We start from the raw sequence: 21,459 nt of genomic DNA on the forward strand, positions 1-21,459 counted from the left end.
GCATAAGTGAATATTCACTTTCCTTTGGAAAAACCTGCACATCTTTCCTTTCAATCAACAGTGACCACACCTTGGTTTCCTTTAGTCCTTTCCAAATTTGTTTCAACTGACGCAATCGTCTACCAATTACCTGCAGATTTGGCAAAAGTCACAATACAATACTGCTTAATTTCATGTAATGTATTAAAATTTGCAGTGAAATGGAATGTGTAGATAGGGCATGTTACCGCATGTGACAAAAGGCGTTCAAAGAGCCACCTTCTGTTTGTATTGGTTGGGCCAGGTAGATCCCAAGAAAGATTCAAGGACAGTCTGGCATTCATCTTCACTGAGTTCATCATCTCCATCAACCTGGACATAAATGGCTGCAACAACTTTTTCAATAAAAATAGAAAGAAAAAAAAATTAAACACATGATGTACATACCAATTTGATGATTTCTCGTATATCATGGTCAGGACAATCTTCTATTTGCACTGTGGCTGTCTCAGGTGAATCATGGACAATTGCTCTGCTGAGTCCAGGCAGCCGAGGCCCCCCATGTAAGAATGTCCCAGCATCCGTCCAGCTACTAGAAACATGTCACCCTCAATGAGGAACTGGGATGATGAAGGGACCAGATGATCAGGTTCACCTTCAAATAGGCATGTCCTTTCGGTATTTCCTGTAATTGAAAGATGGACACGAATGTCAACATTTCTAATTCCAAGAAAAAGTAATAAACATGTGTAACAATGATCATCATCAGTGTGAAACTGAATAAAAACTACAACAAAATACAATTACAACATATACTATTGTAATAATACACGGTCCCTACAGTGTAACATAGCATACATTGACACTGTATTAGTGCACTATAAACATTTGGCTTCAATAATATATGACAGCTACAGAATAAATTTATCTGATATTGCAATATATCATGATAGAACTAAATATAAGTAAATAAACAATATACATACAGACGATACCACGAAAGACGAAGGATGAAGGCAGATGCATGTGGATTATCTGTCAGTCATCAAACACATGTAAAACATCCATGAACTTTCTACTTCCTGTGATGTTACTGACTATTTACAAAATCACTAATAGGAGGTGCTAAAGCTACACTTACAACACTAACAGCACAAGCTAACAGCACAATAATAATTGAAAGAAACTCATACCAGTCTCAATGAACTGCTGAAAATATCCCGAGATGCGACACTTGTTTTCCAGTGGTCAGTCGTCATCATCATCATCTGCACTGCTTTCAGTGGGCCAGCGTATGTATGGGAGCAATATCTTAAAAACAAAAGCACTCAAGACTCCTGCTGTTTGTATATGTCTAGGTCATGTACACCACATAAATGTGTTATCGAAAATTGTTTTCTTTAAAAAATATGTACATAAACATACCTGTGGCATAAGTGAATATTCACTTTCCTTTGGAAAAACCTGCACATCTTTCCTTTCAATCAACAGTGACCACACCTTGGTTTCCTTTAGTCCTTTCCAAATTTGTTTCAACTGACGCAATCGTCTACCAATTACCTGCAGATTTGGCAAAAGTCACAATACAATACTGCTTAATTTCATGTAATGTATTAAAATTTGCAGTGAAATGGAATGTGTAGATAGGGCATGTTACCGCATGTGACAAAAGGCGTTCAAAGAGCCACCTTCTGTTTGTATTGGTTGGGCCAGGTAGATCCCAAGAAAGATTCAAGGACAGCCTGGCATTCATCTTCACTGAGTTCATCATCTCCATCAACCTGGACATAAATGGCTGCAACAACTTTTTCAATAAAAATAGAAAGAAAAAAAAACACATGATGTACATACCAATTTGATGATTTCTCGTATATCATGGTCAGGACAATCTTCTATTTGCACTGTGGCTGTCTCAGGTGAATCATGGACAATTGCTCTGCTGAGTCCAGGCAGCCGAGGCCCCCCATGTAAGAATGTCCCAGCATCCGTCCAGCTACTAGAAACATGTCACCCTCAATGAGGAACTGGGATGATGAAGGGACCAGATGATCAGGTTCACCTTCAAATAGGCATGTCCTTTCGGTATTTCCTGTAATTGAAAGATGGACACGAATGTCAACATTTCTAATTCCAAGAAAAAGTAATAAACACGTGTAACAATGATCATCATCAGTGTGAAACTGAATAAAAACTACAACAAAATACAATTACAACATATACTATTGTAATAATACACGGTCCCTACAGTGTAACATAGCATACATTGACACTGTATTAGTGCACTATAAACATTTGGCTTCAATAATATATGACAGCTACAGAATAAATTTATCTGATATTGCAATATATCATGATAGAACTAAATATAAGTAAATAAACAATATACATACAGACGATACCACGAAAGACGAAGGATGAAGGCAGATGCATGTGGATTATCTGTCAGTCATCAAACACATGTAAAACATCCATGAACTTTCTACTTCCTGTGATGTTACTGACTATTTACAAAATCACTAATAGGAGGTGCTAAAGCTACACTTACAACACTAACAGCACAAGCTAACAGCACAATAATAATTGAAAGAAACTCATACCAGTCTCAATGAACTGCTGAAAATATCCCGAGATGCGACACTTGTTTTCCAGTGGTCAGTCGTCATCATCATCATCTGCACTGCTTTCAGTGGGCCAGCGTATGTATGGGAGCAATATCTTAAAAACAAAAGCACTCAAGACTCCTGCCGTTTGTATATGTCTAGGTCATGTACACCACATAAATGTGTTATCGAAAATTGTTTTCTTTAAAAAATATGTACATAAACATACCTGTGGCATAAGTGAATATTCACTTTCCTTTGGAAAAACCTGCACATCTTTCCTTTCAATCAACAGTGACCACACCTTGGTTTCCTTTAGTCCTTTCCAAATTTGTTTCAACTGACGCAATCGTCTACCAATTACCTGCAGATTTGGCAAAAGTCACAATACAATACTGCTTAATTTCATGTAATGTATTAAAATTTGCAGTGAAATGGAATGTGTAGATAGGGCATGTTACCGCATGTGACAAAAGGCGTTCAAAGAGCCACCTTCTGTTTGTATTGGTTGGGCCAGGTAGATCCCAAGAAAGATTCAAGGACAGCCTGGCATTCATCTTCACTGAGTTCATCATCTCCATCAACCTGGACATAAATGGCTGCAACAACTTTTTCAATAAAAATAGAAAGAAAAAAAAATTAAACACATGATGTACATACCAATTTGATGATTTCTCGTATATCATGGTCAGGACAATCTTCTATTTGCACTGTGGCTGTCTCAGGTGAATCATGGACAATTGCTCTGCTGAGTCCAGGCAGCCGAGGCCCCCCATGTAAGAATGTCCCAGCATCCGTCCAGCTACTAGAAACATGTCACCCTCAATGAGGAACTGGGATGATGAAGGGACCAGATGATCAGGTTCACCTTCAAATAGGCATGTCCTTTCGGTATTTCCTGTAATTGAAAGATGGACACGAATGTCAACATTTCTAATTCCAAGAAAAAGTAATAAACATGTGTAACAATGATCATCATCAGTGTGAAACTGAATAAAAACTACAACAAAATACAATTACAACATATACTATTGTAATAATACACGGTCCCTACAGTGTAACATAGCATACATTGACACTGTATTAGTGCACTATAAACATTTGGCTTCAATAATATATGACAGCTACAGAATAAATTTATCTGATATTGCAATATATCATGATAGAACTATACATACAGACGATACCACGAAAGACGAAGGATGAAGGCAGATGCATGTGGATTATCTGTCAGTCATCAAACACATGTAAAACATCCATGAACTTTCTACTTCCTGTGATGTTACTGACTATTTACAAAATCACTAATAGGAGGTGCTAAAGCTACACTTACAACACTAACAGCACAAGCTAACAGCACAATAATAATTGAAAGAAACTCATACCAGTCTCAATGAACTGCTGAAAATATCCCGAGATGCGACACTTGTTTTCCAGTGGTCAGTCGTCATCATCATCATCTGCACTGCTTTCAGTGGGCCAGCGTATGTACGGGAGCAATATCTTAAAAACAAAAGCACTCAAGACTCCTGCTGTTTGTATATGTCTAGGTCATGTACACCACATAAATGTGTTATCGAAAATTGTTTTCTTTAAAAAATATGTACATAAACATACCTGTGGCATAAGTGAATATTCACTTTCCTTTGGAAAAACCTGCACATCTTTCCTTTCAATCAACAGTGACCACACCTTGGTTTCCTTTAGTCCTTTCCAAATTTGTTTCAACTGACGCAATCGTCTACCAATTACCTGCAGATTTGGCAAAAGTCACAATACAATACTGCTTAATTTCATGTAATGTATTAAAATTTGCAGTGAAATGGAATGTGTAGATAGGGCATGTTACCGCATGTGACAAAAGGCGTTCAAAGAGCCACCTTCTGTTTGTATTGGTTGGGCCAGGTAGATCCCAAGAAAGATTCAAGGACAGCCTGGCATTCATCTTCACTGAGTTCATCATCTCCATCAACCTGGACATAAATGGCTGCAACAACTTTTTCAATAAAAATAGAAAGAAAAAAAAATTAAACACATGATGTACATACCAATTTGATGATTTCTCGTATATCATGGTCAGGACAATCTTCTATTTGCACTGTGGCTGTCTCAGGTGAATCATGGACAATTGCTCTGCTGAGTCCAGGCAGCCGAGGCCCCCCATGTAAGAATGTCCCAGCATCCGTCCAGCTACTAGAAACATGTCACCCTCAATGAGGAACTGGGATGATGAAGGGACCAGATGATCAGGTTCACCTTCAAATAGGCATGTCCTTTCGGTATTTCCTGTAATTGAAAGATGGACACGAATGTCAACATTTCTAATTCCAAGAAAAAGTAATAAACATGTGTAACAATGATCATCATCAGTGTGAAACTGAATAAAAACTACAACAAAATACAATTACAACATATACTATTGTAATAATACACGGTCCCTACAGTGTAACATAGCATACATTGACACTGTATTAGTGCACTATAAACATTTGGCTTCAATAATATATGACAGCTACAGAATAAATTTATCTGATATTGCAATATATCATGATAGAACTATACATACAGACGATACCACGAAAGACGAAGGATGAAGGCAGATGCATGTGGATTATCTGTCAGTCATCAAACACATGTAAAACATCCATGAACTTTCTACTTCCTGTGATGTTACTGACTATTTACAAAATCACTAATAGGAGGTGCTAAAGCTACACTTACAACACTAACAGCACAAGCTAACAGCACAATAATAATTGAAAGAAACTCATACCAGTCTCAATGAACTGCTGAAAATATCCCGAGATGCGACACTTGTTTTCCAGTGGTCAGTCGTCATCATCATCATCTGCACTGCTTTCAGTGGGCCAGCGTATGTACGGGAGCAATATCTTAAAAACAAAAGCACTCAAGACTCCTGCTGTTTGTATATGTCTAGGTCATGTACACCACATAAATGTGTTATCGAAAATTGTTTTCTTTAAAAAATATGTACATAAACATACCTGTGGCATAAGTGAATATTCACTTTCCTTTGGAAAAACCTGCACATCTTTCCTTTCAATCAACAGTGACCACACCTTGGTTTCCTTTAGTCCTTTCCAAATTTGTTTCAACTGACGCAATCGTCTACCAATTACCTGCAGATTTGGCAAAAGTCACAATACAATACTGCTTAATTTCATGTAATGTATTAAAATTTGCAGTGAAATGGAATGTGTAGATAGGGCATGTTACCGCATGTGACAAAAGGCGTTCAAAGAGCCACCTTCTGTTTGTATTGGTTGGGCCAGGTAGATCCCAAGAAAGATTCAAGGACAGCCTGGCATTCATCTTCACTGAGTTCATCATCTCCATCAACCTGGACATAAATGGCTGCAACAACTTTTTCAATAAAAATAGAAAGAAAAAAAAATTAAACACATGATGTACATACCAATTTGATGATTTCTCGTATATCATGGTCAGGACAATCTTCTATTTGCACTGTGGCTGTCTCAGGTGAATCATGGACAATTGCTCTGCTGAGTCCAGGCAGCCGAGGCCCCCCATGTAAGAATGTCCCAGCATCCGTCCAGCTACTAGAAACATGTCACCCTCAATGAGGAACTGGGATGATGAAGGGACCAGATGATCAGGTTCACCTTCAAATAGGCATGTCCTTTCGGTATTTCCTGTAATTGAAAGATGGACACGAATGTCAACATTTCTAATTCCAAGAAAAAGTAATAAACATGTGTAACAATGATCATCATCAGTGTGAAACTGAATAAAAACTACAACAAAATACAATTACAACATATACTATTGTAATAATACACGGTCCCTACAGTGTAACATAGCATACATTGACACTGTATTAGTGCACTATAAACATTTGGCTTCAATAATATATGACAGCTACAGAATAAATTTATCTGATATTGCAATATATCATGATAGAACTATACATACAGACGATACCACGAAAGACGAAGGATGAAGGCAGATGCATGTGGATTATCTGTCAGTCATCAAACACATGTAAAACATCCATGAACTTTCTACTTCCTGTGATGTTACTGACTATTTACAAAATCACTAATAGGAGGTGCTAAAGCTACACTTACAACACTAACAGCACAAGCTAACAGCACAATAATAATTGAAAGAAACTCATACCAGTCTCAATGAACTGCTGAAAATATCCCGAGATGCGACACTTGTTTTCCAGTGGTCAGTCGTCATCATCATCATCTGCACTGCTTTCAGTGGGCCAGCGTATGTACGGGAGCAATATCTTAAAAACAAAAGCACTCAAGACTCCTGCTGTTTGTATATGTCTAGGTCATGTACACCACATAAATGTGTTATCGAAAATTGTTTTCTTTAAAAAATATGTACATAAACATACCTGTGGCATAAGTGAATATTCACTTTCCTTTGGAAAAACCTGCACATCTTTCCTTTCAATCAACAGTGACCACACCTTGGTTTCCTTTAGTCCTTTCCAAATTTGTTTCAACTGACGCAATCGTCTACCAATTACCTGCAGATTTGGCAAAAGTCACAATACAATACTGCTTAATTTCATGTAATGTATTAAAATTTGCAGTGAAATGGAATGTGTAGATAGGGCATGTTACCGCATGTGACAAAAGGCGTTCAAAGAGCCACCTTCTGTTTGTATTGGTTGGGCCAGGTAGATCCCAAGAAAGATTCAAGGACAGCCTGGCATTCATCTTCACTGAGTTCATCATCTCCATCAACCTGGACATAAATGGCTGCAACAACTTTTTCAATAAAAATAGAAAGAAAAAAAAATTAAACACATGATGTACATACCAATTTGATGATTTCTCGTATATCATGGTCAGGACAATCTTCTATTTGCACTGTGGCTGTCTCAGGTGAATCATGGACAATTGCTCTGCTGAGTCCAGGCAGCCGAGGCCCCCCATGTAAGAATGTCCCAGCATCCGTCCAGCTACTAGAAACATGTCACCCTCAATGAGGAACTGGGATGATGAAGGGACCAGATGATCAGGTTCACCTTCAAATAGGCATGTCCTTTCGGTATTTCCTGTAATTGAAAGATGGACACGAATGTCAACATTTCTAATTCCAAGAAAAAGTAATAAACATGTGTAACAATGATCATCATCAGTGTGAAACTGAATAAAAACTACAACAAAATACAATTACAACATATACTATTGTAATAATACACGGTCCCTACAGTGTAACATAGCATACATTGACACTGTATTAGTGCACTATAAACATTTGGCTTCAATAATATATGACAGCTACAGAATAAATTTATCTGATATTGCAATATATCATGATAGAACTAAATATAAGTAAATAAACAATATACATACAGACGATACCACGAAAGACGAAGGATGAAGGCAGATGCATGTGGATTATCTGTCAGTCATCAAACACATGTAAAACATCCATGAACTTTCTACTTCCTGTGATGTTACTGACTATTTACAAAATCACTAATAGGAGGTGCTAAAGCTACACTTACAACACTAACAGCACAAGCTAACAGCACAATAATAATTGAAAGAAACTCATACCAGTCTCAATGAACTGCTGAAAATATCCCGAGATGCGACACTTGTTTTCCAGTGGTCAGTCGTCATCATCATCATCTGCACTGCTTTCAGTGGGCCAGCGTATGTATGGGAGCAATATCTTAAAAACAAAAGCACTCAAGACTCCTGCCGTTTGTATATGTCTAGGTCATGTACACCACATAAATGTGTTATCGAAAATTGTTTTCTTTAAAAAATATGTACATAAACATACCTGTGGCATAAGTGAATATTCACTTTCCTTTGGAAAAACCTGCACATCTTTCCTTTCAATCAACAGTGACCACACCTTGGTTTCCTTTAGTCCTTTCCAAATTTGTTTCAACTGACGCAATCGTCTACCAATTACCTGCAGATTTGGCAAAAGTCACAATACAATACTGCTTAATTTCATGTAATGTATTAAAATTTGCAGTGAAATGGAATGTGTAGATAGGGCATGTTACCGCATGTGACAAAAGGCGTTCAAAGAGCCACCTTCTGTTTGTATTGGTTGGGCCAGGTAGATCCCAAGAAAGATTCAAGGACAGCCTGGCATTCATCTTCACTGAGTTCATCATCTCCATCAACCTGGACATAAATGGCTGCAACAACTTTTTCAATAAAAATAGAAAGAAAAAAAAATTAAACACATGATGTACATACCAATTTGATGATTTCTCGTATATCATGGTCAGGACAATCTTCTATTTGCACTGTGGCTGTCTCAGGTGAATCATGGACAATTGCTCTGCTGAGTCCAGGCAGCCGAGGCCCCCCATGTAAGAATGTCCCAGCATCCGTCCAGCTACTAGAAACATGTCACCCTCAATGAGGAACTGGGATGATGAAGGGACCAGATGATCAGGTTCACCTTCAAATAGGCATGTCCTTTCGGTATTTCCTGTAATTGAAAGATGGACACGAATGTCAACATTTCTAATTCCAAGAAAAAGTAATAAACATGTGTAACAATGATCATCATCAGTGTGAAACTGAATAAAAACTACAACAAAATACAATTACAACATATACTATTGTAATAATACACGGTCCCTACAGTGTAACATAGCATACATTGACACTGTATTAGTGCACTATAAACATTTGGCTTCAATAATATATGACAGCTACAGAATAAATTTATCTGATATTGCAATATATCATGATAGAACTAAATATAAGTAAATAAACAATATACATACAGACGATACCACGAAAGACAAAGGATGAAGGCAGATGCATGTGGATTATCTGTCAGTCATCAAACACATGTAAAACATCCATGAACTTTCTACTTCCTGTGATGTTACTGACTATTTACAAAATCACTAATAGGAGGTGCTAAAGCTACACTTACAACACTAACAGCACAAGCTAACAGCACAATAATAATTGAAAGAAACTCATACCAGTCTCAATGAACTGCTGAAAATATCCCGAGATGCGACACTTGTTTTCCAGTGGTCAGTCGTCATCATCATCATCTGCACTGCTTTCAGTGGGCCAGCGTATGTATGGGAGCAATATCTTAAAAACAAAAGCACTCAAGACTCCTGCTGTTTGTATATGTCTAGGTCATGTACACCACATAAATGTGTTATCGAAAATTGTTTTCTTTAAAAAATATGTACATAAACATACCTGTGGCATAAGTGAATATTCACTTTCCTTTGGAAAAACCTGCACATCTTTCCTTTCAATCAACAGTGACCACACCTTGGTTTCCTTTAGTCCTTTCCAAATTTGTTTCAACTGACGCAATCGTCTACCAATTACCTGCAGATTTGGCAAAAGTCACAATACAATACTGCTTAATTTCATGTAATGTATTAAAATTTGCAGTGAAATGGAATGTGTAGATAGGGCATGTTACCGCATGTGACAAAAGGCGTTCAAAGAGCCACCTTCTGTTTGTATTGGTTGGGCCAGGTAGATCCCAAGAAAGATTCAAGGACAGTCTGGCATTCATCTTCACTGAGTTCATCATCTCCATCAACCTGGACATAAATGGCTGCAACAACTTTTTCAATAAAAATAGAAAGAAAAAAAAATTAAACACATGATGTACATACCAATTTGATGATTTCTCGTATATCATGGTCAGGACAATCTTCTATTTGCACTGTGGCTGTCTCAGGTGAATCATGGACAATTGCTCTGCTGAGTCCAGGCAGCCGAGGCCCCCCATGTAAGAATGTCCCAGCATCCGTCCAGCTACTAGAAACATGTCACCCTCAATGAGGAACTGGGATGATGAAGGGACCAGATGATCAGGTTCACCTTCAAATAGGCATGTCCTTTCGGTATTTCCTGTAATTGAAAGATGGACACGAATGTCAACATTTCTAATTCCAAGAAAAAGTAATAAACATGTGTAACAATGATCATCATCAGTGTGAAACTGAATAAAAACTACAACAAAATACAATTACAACATATACTATTGTAATAATACACGGTCCCTACAGTGTAACATAGCATACATTGACACTGTATTAGTGCACTATAAACATTTGGCTTCAATAATATATGACAGCTACAGAATAAATTTATCTGATATTGCAATATATCATGATAGAACTAAATATAAGTAAATAAACAATATACATACAGACGATACCACGAAAGACGAAGGATGAAGGCAGATGCATGTGGATTATCTGTCAGTCATCAAACACATGTAAAACATCCATGAACTTTCTACTTCCTGTGATGTTACTGACTATTTACAAAATCACTAATAGGAGGTGCTAAAGCTACACTTACAACACTAACAGCACAAGCTAACAGCACAATAATAATTGAAAGAAACTCATACCAGTCTCAATGAACTGCTGAAAATATCCCGAGATGCGACACTTGTTTTCCAGTGGTCAGTCGTCATCATCATCATCTGCACTGCTTTCAGTGGGCCAGCGTATGTATGGGAGCAATATCTTAAAAACAAAAGCACTCAAGACTCCTGCCGTTTGTATATGTCTAGGTCATGTACACCACATAAATGTGTTATCGAAAATTGTTTTCTTTAAAAAATATGTACATAAACATACCTGTGGCATAAGTGAATATTCACTTTCCTTTGGAAAAACCTGCACATCTTTCCTTTCAATCAACAGTGACCACACCTTGGTTTCCTTTAGTCCTTTCCAAATTTGTTTCAACTGACGCAATCGTCTACCAATTACCTGCAGATTTGGCAAAAGTCACAATACAATACTGCCTAATTTCATGTAATGTATTAAAATTTGCAGTGAAATGGAATGTGTAGATAGGGCATGTTACCGCATGTGACAAAAGGCGTTCAAAGAGCCACCTTCTGTTTGTATTGGTTGGGCCAGGTAGATCCCAAGAAAGATTCAAGGACAGCCTGGCATTCATCTTCACTGAGTTCATCATCTCCATCAACCTGGACATAAATGGCTGCAACAACTTTTTCAATAAAAATAGAAAGAAAAAAAAATTAAACACATGATGTACATACCAATTTGATGATTTCTCGTATATCATGGTCAGGACAATCTTCTATTTGCACTGTGGCTGTCTCAGGTGAATCATGGACAATTGCTCTGCTGAGTCCAGGCAGCCGAGGCCCCCCATGTAAGAATGTCCCAGCATCCGTCCAGCTACTAGAAACATGTCACCCTCAATGAGGAACTGGGATGATGAAGGGACCAGATGATCAGGTTCACCTTCAAATAGGCATGTCCTTTCGGTATTTCCTGTAATTGAAAGATGGACACGAATGTCAACATTTCTAATTCCAAGAAAAAGTAATAAACATGTGTAACAATGATCATCATCAGTGTGAAACTGAATAAAAACTACAACAAAATACAATTACAACATATACTATTGTAATAATACACGGTCCCTACAGTGTAACATAGCATACATTGACACTGTATTAGTGCACTATAAACATTTGGCTTCAATAATATATGACAGCTACAGAATAAATTTATCTGATATTGCAATATATCATGATAGAACTAAATATAAGTAAATAAACAATATACATACAGACGATACCACGAAAGACGAAGGATGAAGGCAGATGCATGTGGATTATCTGTCAGTCATCAAACACATGTAAAACATCCATGAACTTTCTACTTCCTGTGATGTTACTGACTATTTACAAAATCACTAATAGGAGGTGCTAAAGCTACACTTACAACACTAACAGCACAAGCTAACAGCACAATAATAATTGAAAGAAACTCATACCAGTCTCAATGAACTGCTGAAAATATCCCGAGATGCGACACTTGTTTTCCAGTGGTCAGTCGTCATCATCATCATCTGCACTGCTTTCAGTGGGCCAGCGTATATATGGGAGCAATATCTTAAAAACAAAAGCACTCAAGACTCCTGCCGTTTGTATATGTCTAGGTCATGTACACCACATAAATGTGTTATCGAAAATTGTTTTCTTTAAAAAATATGTACATAAACATACCTGTGGCATAAGTGAATATTCACTTTCCTTTGGAAAAACCTGCACATCTTTCCTTTCAATCAACAGTGACCACACCTTGGTTTCCTTTAGTCCTTTCCAAATTTGTTTCAACTGACGCAATCGTCTACCAATTACCTGCAGATTTGGCAAAAGTCACAATACAATACTGCCTAATTTCATGTAATGTATTAAAATTTGCAGTGAAATGGAATGTGTAGATAGGGCATGTTACCGCATGTGACAAAAGGCGTTCAAAGAGCCACCTTCTGTTTGTATTGGTTGGGCCAGGTAGATCCCAAGAAAGATTCAAGGACAGCCTGGCATTCATCTTCACTGAGTTCATCATCTCCATCAACCTGGACATAAATGGCTGCAACAACTTTTTCAATAAAAATAGAAAGAAAAAAAAATTAAACACATGATGTACATACCAATTTGATGATTTCTCGTATATCATGGTCAGGACAATCTTCTATTTGCACTGTGGCTGTCTCAGGTGAATCATGGACAATTGCTCTGCTGAGTCCAGGCAGCCGAGGCCCCCCATGTAAGAATGTCCCAGCATCCGTCCAGCTACTAGAAACATGTCACCCTCAATGAGGAACTGGGATGATGAAGGGACCAGATGATCAGGTTCACCTTCAAATAGGCATGTCCTTTCGGTATTTCCTGTAATTGAAAGATGGACACGAATGTCAACATTTCTAATTCCAAGAAAAAGTAATAAACATGTGTAACAATGATCATCATCAGTGTGAAACTGAATAAAAACTACAACAAAATACAATTACAACATATACTATTGTAATAATACACGGTCCCTACAGTGTAACATAGCATACATTGACACTGTATTAGTGCACTATAAACATTTGGCTTCAATAATATATGACAGCTACAGAATAAATTTATCTGATATTGCAATATATCATGATAGAACTAAATATAAGTAAATAAACAATATACATACAGACGATACCACGAAAGACGAAGGATGAAGGCAGATGCATGTGGATTATCTGTCAGTCATCAAACACATGTAAAACATCCATGAACTTTCTACTTCCTGTGATGTTACTGACTATTTACAAAATCACTAATAGGAGGTGCTAAAGCTACACTTACAACACTAACAGCACAAGCTAACAGCACAATAATAATTGAAAGAAACTCATACCAGTCTCAATGAACTGCTGAAAATATCCCGAGATGCGACACTTGTTTTCCAGTGGTCAGTCGTCATCATCATCATCTGCACTGCTTTCAGTGGGCCAGCGTATGTATGGGAGCAATATCTTAAAAACAAAAGCACTCAAGACTCCTGCTGTTTGTATATGTCTAGGTCATGTACACCACATAAATGTGTTATCGAAAATTGTTTTCTTTAAAAAATATGTACATAAACATACCTGTGGCATAAGTGAATATTCACTTTCCTTTGGAAAAACCTGCACATCTTTCCTTTCAATCAACAGTGACCACACCTTGGTTTCCTTTAGTCCTTTCCAAATTTGTTTCAACTGACGCAATCGTCTACCAATTACCTGCAGATTTGGCAAAAGTCACAATACAATACTGCTTAATTTCATGTAATGTATTAAAATTTGCAGTGAAATGGAATGTGTAGATAGGGCATGTTACCGCATGTGACAAAAGGCGTTCAAAGAGCCACCTTCTGTTTGTATTGGTTGGGCCAGGTAGATCCCAAGAAAGATTCAAGGACAGTCTGGCATTCATCTTCACTGAGTTCATCATCTCCATCAACCTGGACATAAATGGCTGCAACAACTTTTTCAATAAAAATAGAAAGAAAAAAAAATTAAACACATGATGTACATACCAATTTGATGATTTCTCGTATATCATGGTCAGGACAATCTTCTATTTGCACTGTGGCTGTCTCAGGTGAATCATGGACAATTGCTCTGCTGAGTCCAGGCAGCCGAGGCCCCCCATGTAAGAATGTCCCAGCATCCGTCCAGCTACTAGAAACATGTCACCCTCAATGAGGAACTGGGATGATGAAGGGACCAGATGATCAGGTTCACCTTCAAATAGGCATGTCCTTTCGGTATTTCCTGTAATTGAAAGATGGACACGAATGTCAACATTTCTAATTCCAAGAAAAAGTAATAAACATGTGTAACAATGATCATCATCAGTGTGAAACTGAATAAAAACTACAACAAAATACAATTACAACATATACTATTGTAATAATACACGGTCCCTACAGTGTAACATAGCATACATTGACACTGTATTAGTGCACTATAAACATTTGGCTTCAATAATATATGACAGCTACAGAATAAATTTATCTGATATTGCAATATATCATGATAGAACTAAATATAAGTAAATAAACAATATACATACAGACGATACCACGAAAGACGAAGGATGAAGGCAGATGCATGTGGATTATCTGTCAGTCATCAAACACATGTAAAACATCCATGAACTTTCTACTTCCTGTGATGTTACTGACTATTTACAAAATCACTAATAGGAGGTGCTAAAGCTACACTTACAACACTAACAGCACAAGCTAACAGCACAATAATAATTGAAAGAAACTCATACCAGTCTCAATGAACTGCTGAAAATATCCCGAGATGCGACACTTGTTTTCCAGTGGTCAGTCGTCATCATCATCATCTGCACTGCTTTCAGTGGGCCAGCGTATGTATGGGAGCAATATCTTAAAAACAAAAGCACTCAAGACTCCTGCCGTTTGTATATGTCTAGGTCATGTACACCACATAAATGTGTTATCGAAAATTGTTTTCTTTAAAAAATATGTACATAAACATACCTGTGGCATAAGTGAATATTCACTTTCCTTTGGAAAAACCTGCACATCTTTCCTTTCAATCAACAGTGACCACACCTTGGTTTCCTTTAGTCCTTTCCAAATTTGTTTCAACTGACGCAATCGTCTACCAATTACCTGCAGATTTGGCAAAAGTCACAATACAATACTGCTTAATTTCATGTAATGTATTAAAATTTGCAGTGAAATGGAATGTGTAGATAGGGCATGTTACCGCATGTGACAAAAGGCGTTCAAAGAGCCACCTTCTGTTTGTATTGGTTGGGCCAGGTAGATCCCAAGAAAGATTCAAGGACAGCCTGGCATTCATCTTCACTGAGTTCATCATCTCCATCAACCTGGACATAAATGGCTGCAACAACTTTTTCAATAAAAATAGAAAGAAAAAAAAATTAAACACATGATGTACATACCAATTTGATGATTTCTCGTATATCATGGTCAGGACAATCTTCTATTTGCACTGTGGCTGTCTCAGGTGAATCATGGACAATTGCTCTGCTGAGTCCAGGCAGCCGAGGCCCCCCATGTAAGAATGTCCCAGCATCCGTCCAGCTACTAGAAACATGTCACCCTCAATGAGGAACTGGGATGATGAAGGGACCAGATGATCAGGTTCACCTTCAAATAGGCATGTCCTTTCGGTATTTCCTGTAATTGAAAGATGGACACGAATGTCAACATTTCTAATTCCAAGAAAAAGTAATAAACATGTGTAACAATGATCATCATCAGTGTGAAACTGAATAAAAACTACAACAAAATACAATTACAACATATACTATTGTAATAATACACGGTCCCTACAGTGTAACATAGCATACATTGACACTGTATTAGTGCACTATAAACATTTGGCTTCAATAATATATGACAGCTACAGAATAAATTTATCTGATATTGCAATATATCATGATAGAACTATACATACAGACGATACCACGAAAGACGAAGGATGAAGGCAGATGCATGTGGATTATCTGTCAGTCATCAAACACATGTAAAACATCCATGAACTTTCTACTTCCTGTGATGTTACTGACTATTTACAAAATCACTAATAGGAGGTGCTAAAGCTACACTTACAACACTAACAGCACAAGCTAACAGCACAATAATAATTGAAAGAAACTCATACCAGTCTCAATGAACTGCTGAAAATATCCCGAGATGCGACACTTGTTTTCCAGTGGTCAGTCGTCATCATCATCATCTGCACTGCTTTCAGTGGGCCAGCGTATGTACGGGAGCAATATCTTAAAAACAAAAGCACTCAAGACTCCTGCTGTTTGTATATGTCTAGGTCATGTACACCACATAAATGTGTTATCGAAAATTGTTTTCTTTAAAAAATATGTACATAAACATACCTGTGGCATAAGTGAATATTCACTTTCCTTTGGAAAAACCTGCACATCTTTCCTTTCAATCAACAGTGACCACACCTTGGTTTCCTTTAGTCCTTTCCAAATTTGTTTCAACTGACGCAATCGTCTACCAATTACCTGCAGATTTGGCAAAAGTCACAATACAATACTGCTTAATTTCATGTAATGTATTAAAATTTGCAGTGAAATGGAATGTGTAGATAGGGCATGTTACCGCATGTGACAAAAGGCGTTCAAAGAGCCACCTTCTGTTTGTATTGGTTGGGCCAGGTAGATCCCAAGAAAGATTCAAGGACAGCCTGGCATTCATCTTCACTGAGTTCATCATCTCCATCAACCTGGACATAAATGGCTGCAACAACTTTTTCAATAAAAATAGAAAGAAAAAAAAATTAAACACATGATGTACATACCAATTTGATGATTTCTCGTATATCATGGTCAGGACAATCTTCTATTTGCACTGTGGCTGTCTCAGGTGAATCATGGACAATTGCTCTGCTGAGTCCAGGCAGCCGAGGCCCCCCATGTAAGAATGTCCCAGCATCCGTCCAGCTACTAGAAACATGTCACCCTCAATGAGGAACTGGGATGATGAAGGGACCAGATGATCAGGTTCACCTTCAAATAGGCATGTCCTTTCGGTATTTCCTGTAATTGAAAGATGGACACGAATGTCAACATTTCTAATTCCAAGAAAAAGTAATAAACATGTGTAACAATGATCATCATCAGTGTGAAACTGAATAAAAACTACAACAAAATACAATTACAACATATACTATTGTAATAATACACGGTCCCTACAGTGTAACATAGCATACATTGACACTGTATTAGTGCACTATAAACATTTGGCTTCAATAATATATGACAGCTACAGAATAAATTTATCTGATATTGCAATATATCATGATAGAACTAAATATAAGTAAATAAACAATATACATACAGACGATACCACGAAAGACGAAGGATGAAGGCAGATGCATGTGGATTATCTGTCAGTCATCAAACACATGTAAAACATCCATGAACTTTCTACTTCCTGTGATGTTACTGACTATTTACAAAATCACTAATAGGAGGTGCTAAAGCTACACTTACAACACTAACAGCACAAGCTAACAGCACAATAATAATTGAAAGAAACTCATACCAGTCTCAATGAACTGCTGAAAATATCCCGAGATGCGACACTTGTTTTCCAGTGGTCAGTCGTCATCATCATCATCTGCACTGCTTTCAGTGGGCCAGCGTATGTATGGGAGCAATATCTTAAAAACAAAAGCACTCAAGACTCCTGCCGTTTGTATATGTCTAGGTCATGTACACCACATAAATGTGTTATCGAAAATTGTTTTCTTTAAAAAATATGTACATAAACATACCTGTGGCATAAGTGAATATTCACTTTCCTTTGGAAAAACCTGCACATCTTTCCTTTCAATCAACAGTGACCACACCTTGGTTTCCTTTAGTCCTTTCCAAATTTGTTTCAACTGACGCAATCGTCTACCAATTACCTGCAGATTTGGCAAAAGTCACAATACAATACTGCTTAATTTCATGTAATGTATTAAAATTTGCAGTGAAATGGAATGTGTAGATAGGGCATGTTACCGCATGTGACAAAAGGCGTTCAAAGAGCCACCTTCTGTTTGTATTGGTTGGGCCAGGTAGATCCCAAGAAAGATTCAAGGACAGCCTGGCATTCATCTTCACTGAGTTCATCATCTCCATCAACCTGGACATAAATGGCTGCAACAACTTTTTCAATAAAAATAGAAAGAAAAAAAAACACATGATGTACATACCAATTTGATGATTTCTCGTATATCATGGTCAGGACAATCTTCTATTTGCACTGTGGCTGTCTCAGGTGAATCATGGACAATTGCTCTGCTGAGTCCAGGCAGCCGAGGCCCCCCATGTAAGAATGTCCCAGCATCCGTCCAGCTACTAGAAACATGTCACCCTCAATGAGGAACTGGGATGATGAAGGGACCAGATGATCAGGTTCACCTTCAAATAGGCATGTCCTTTCGGTATTTCCTGTAATTGAAAGATGGACACAAATGTCAACATTTCTAATTCCAAGAAAAAGTAATAAACATATGTAACAATGATCATCATACCTAGATTAATACTGAAGCCAGCTTTAAGCCTTTGAATAATTGCTGAAAAGAAGTATCTTGTCACTCCTTCACCAACAGCAACATCTCCTAATATGGTAAACACAATTTAAAAGATAAAAACACAGAAATTAACAAGTTGTGTAAATGAATTAACAATTAACAAGTTGAAGGTGGTGTGCTGGACTTAGTCCTCCAATATCAGAAACTGAATTAGGGTCATTCTATTATCATCCACAATAAAGATCTTGGCTCAAATTCTTGGGGTTAAAATTATTAATACTACAGACTATATTTTTGCTGTATTGACTAGACATTTCCTACTGTTCTTTCATACAAAAAGCTTTACAATGCTTTACAATTTTTGACTTGAAAAGGTACAGAAACGTCTAGCCCAACACCTGCAGCCTAAATCTTGCAAGCTAGACATGATTTTGAAGATTCAATTGATAAATAACTGAGCATGGTACTTCTTAGATCAGATCAATGAACTAACTATGGGCTAGTTATTTAGGTGGTGATGAAAAAATTACTGATATGAATATTTACTGATAATGGCTATACTTGCTGCAAATGAACCAGAAGTTATTTCTGTATAACTGTTGAAACATGATCAGGAAGGTGCACTGAAAGCACTTTAAGGAAGGTAAATATGTTTTCTCTACAGAGTTCAGATTCAGTTGAGCATTATTTAGTCTAGATGCCAATAATAAGTGAAACAGAAATAACTGTCTATGGTTGGTATCCCATTCAAGAAGAAATCTGTTAAACAGCAATTTCAGACCACTTTTTCGTGGTCTCGCTGGACTCGCACTTAAAATGAATGAATTAGTGGCTAATTTTATGTGATTTACGTAATTTCGAACATATCAAATCTTGTTGAACATGTTCGTGTTTGTTCTGTTATATACCGTTCAGTAGATCAAAAGTTCTGGAGTTTTGAAGATTAAGGTGATTTGTAAGCGCTAAATAAAGTAACTTCCTGTTCGAAGGCAGAATTAATTCATGGTTAGGAAGATTTTATAAACTCTTAACTGCTACCATGTGAAATTTCATAACCATCCGAGAACCGGCAATGAGTGAATTTGTTCAGTACAAAAACGCGCATCCTGCAGGTCGAGTACATGTAGCTTAGACGCTCCACAGAAAGGATAACCAGTAATTCCTCCCTTAATCTTTGACCTTGACATTTGACCTGTATTGATCAAAGTAATGTTGATGTGGTTCCATATCCTGTAGGCCAATTGTATTTTATTCCTTCCTTGAAAATTTCATTTCATTATCTTCATTATTTCCATTATTCACAAATTTGACCACAACATATTATTTGTATTGTAGCACATAGTACAAAATATTTAGCTCACTACATTAAAATATATAAGAGACCTGACATTATCTTGACTAGGGCCAGCTGCACTTCCTGACTGCGAGGTCAACAAGGACAACAGGTTCCTTGTGGACCTGATAACATTTGCATTTCCCTACAAGCACAAAGAAAACACAACTAATATTTGTACCCTTTCTTGCATCCTACGCATTCCCGCCATGCTGCCAATCGTGGAAAGAAAATAAAGGGTTTAACAAGAATGAATAAACATGTATAAAATGGCGGCATGAACAACTTCTGAAACACTCTGCTATGCCTTTGTTTTTTATATGCATTTAAAACATTAACTGCCAATAGCAAACCATTTACTACGATACTTTTGAACGGTCCAAACGCGAAGTTTAAACGTATTGCCCGTTTTACAGCCTGTAGCTAGTTCTGATAACTAGAACCAGCAAGACCCTGATTGTTTTATGCCCTAAAATTAACTATTTTCTATCCTACAACCATTCTGACAAATGAATGTTACTACGTCAGGGAAACACATACTTAAACGATAATGTTAATCAGTACACTTCAAACTCTTTATATGAGAGCAGCTCATACCAACCAAAGCTCTTAGTTAACCTCTACTAACAAGCTAGCTAACTAGCTAAAGTTCCCCCGCGTTATAACGCAACCACCGTTACGTAACGCAACACATCAAACTTGCCGCGTTGAATCTGAATAACTTTGGATGCACTTACCTCGTTGTGCTCCATTAGTTGTCTCCGCCACAAACGCGACTGATCTTCACCCACAGACGCGACCGAGAGTGAGGCACCGCTGTGATTGGTTTAATGCGTTGGATTGCTCTAAGGTTTACTTTTCCTGAGAAGCCCGGATGTTTCATCGCGGGTCTGAATCTGTATTTCTGAGTTTTGAATCATAGCGATTTGAATTTAAGGATCTAATTTTTTTTCATGTGAAAAATGCAAGTTGTAATATTGAAATTTATTTTTTTCCAACAGCAAATTTCACCATCTCGCAAGTTCAAAACATAAAAAAGCATTGTTAAAATTCAAATGTATGAATTACGCCATTAAATATTTCAAGTGTATTAAATGTAATGTAAATATAATACAAATATACAAAATTCAGATTCAAATATTTATGCTCCATATTT

General features: G+C 37.3%; 1 protein-coding gene and 1 long non-coding RNA gene across 2 annotated transcripts in view; one reads left to right on the forward strand and one right to left on the reverse strand.

Annotated features, from left to right (window-relative positions):
- The window catches only part of LOC143502081 (uncharacterized), a 76,370-nt gene that overhangs the window by 46,077 nt on the left and 8,834 nt on the right, over positions 1–21,459 (forward strand). The gene's annotated exons all lie outside the window — the stretch shown is intronic.
- On the reverse strand, positions 18,520–21,300 carry LOC143502083 (uncharacterized). The gene is made up of 3 exons (XR_013127084.1): positions 21,041–21,300; positions 18,971–19,057; positions 18,520–18,887 (listed from the first exon to the last, which is right to left on the reverse strand). It is a non-coding gene; the product is annotated as an uncharacterized LOC143502083 (long non-coding RNA).

The sequence above is a fragment of the Brachyhypopomus gauderio genome, unplaced genomic scaffold, assembly GCF_052324685.1.
Source record: "Brachyhypopomus gauderio isolate BG-103 unplaced genomic scaffold, BGAUD_0.2 sc189, whole genome shotgun sequence".
Lineage (NCBI taxonomy): Eukaryota > Metazoa > Chordata > Actinopteri > Gymnotiformes > Hypopomidae > Brachyhypopomus > Brachyhypopomus gauderio.